The sequence below is a fragment of the Eumetopias jubatus genome, unplaced genomic scaffold (assembly GCF_037043125.1).
Source record: "Eumetopias jubatus isolate StellerSeaLion01/CBP00866 unplaced genomic scaffold, mEumJub1_p1.0 scaffold_6, whole genome shotgun sequence".
In the NCBI taxonomy this organism is placed as follows: domain Eukaryota; kingdom Metazoa; phylum Chordata; class Mammalia; order Carnivora; family Otariidae; genus Eumetopias; species Eumetopias jubatus.
The window spans coordinates 50,366,024-50,367,220 of record NW_028274812.1 but is presented as its reverse complement, the minus strand read 5'-3'; the positions used below and the strand labels follow the sequence as shown (position 1 = coordinate 50,367,220).

At 49.9% G+C, this 1,197-nt stretch overlaps 1 pseudogene; it reads right to left on the bottom strand.

The window, feature by feature from the left end:
* Nucleotides 1-263: 263 nt before the first annotated feature.
* Nucleotides 264-777, bottom strand: LOC114209879 (pleiotrophin pseudogene; annotated as a pseudogene).
* Between the last annotated feature and the right edge of the window lie 420 nt (nucleotides 778-1,197).

Below are 1,197 nucleotides of genomic sequence, written 5' to 3'. Positions count from 1 at the left end.
CTTACCTCAATTTTCTACCATGTATCGTGTACTGTAAGTCAACTTTCTAAATAGGATTACAGTCCTTTATTATAAGCCCCTAGTGGTCCTATGGTATACATTTAAAAAAAAAACGCTACTAGAAAATTTTTCTGTTCTTTGTGTTTCTGCCTATTGTGTACTTAAGCTATAGATAATTTTTTAATAAAAAGCCTACATAGGTATAAATGCAATAGTTAACTGATCCTGTTTGCTCGCGTCCTTTTCTTGTTCCACAGAAGGTGGCATCTATTAGTCCAGCATCTTCTCCTGTTTCTTCCCTTCCTTTTTCTTTTTCTTAGATTCTGCTTGAGGTTTGGGCTTAGTCAGCTTGCCACAGGGCTTGGAGATGGTGAGTGTCTTCTGGCAGTCGGCGTTGTGGAGGGCTCCCTTCACACTTCCAGTTCTGGTCTTCAAGGCTGTATTCGGGTCGCATTCTCCCCAGGCCTGGAACTGGTTTTGCACTCCGCTCCAAATTGCTTTTTCAGTTGCGGGGGATCTTACATCTCTGGGTCTTCATGGTTGGCTTACACTCGGCTCCAGTCCGGGTGCCCTCCCTGTGCCCAGGCTACAGTCCCCACTGGTGGGCACGCACACACACTCCACTGCCATTCCCCACAGTCAGACTTCTTCACTTTTTTTTCCTGACTTCTCTTTCTTCCCCGCTTCAGCAGTGTCCACAGCTGCCAAGATGAAAATGAATGCCAGGAAGGCGGCTGCAAATTTTCGACACGGCTGCACGTACTGTTGGTACTGCATTTTGGACTTGCAGACGCCGCATGCGCTCGGGCTGCCTTTGTTGAACGCAGCGAGGCTCTGCGCTGGCCGCGCGCTGCGGCTGCGCCCTCGCTCCCGGACGGTGACGGCCCGAGCTCCCGCTCCCCTGTGCCCGCTTGGGCTCGTCCTCCGCGCGGCGGCTCCCTCGGCGGGATTTGGGACAGGCGGGCTGGGGAACCCGATCCAGCCTCGACCCCCGCTGCGCCCTGCCGGGGAGGGAACGGAAGCTCAGTTTTCAGTTTTGATAGGTTGTATGTTTCTAGGAATCGATCCACTTCTAGGCTGTCCAATTTCTTGGCATACAGTTCTTCCTGATACTCTCATAATTTCTGTGTGTTGTTGTTATTTCTCCTCTCTTATTTGTGATTTTATTTATTTGGATCCTTTCTCTTTTTTTCTTGA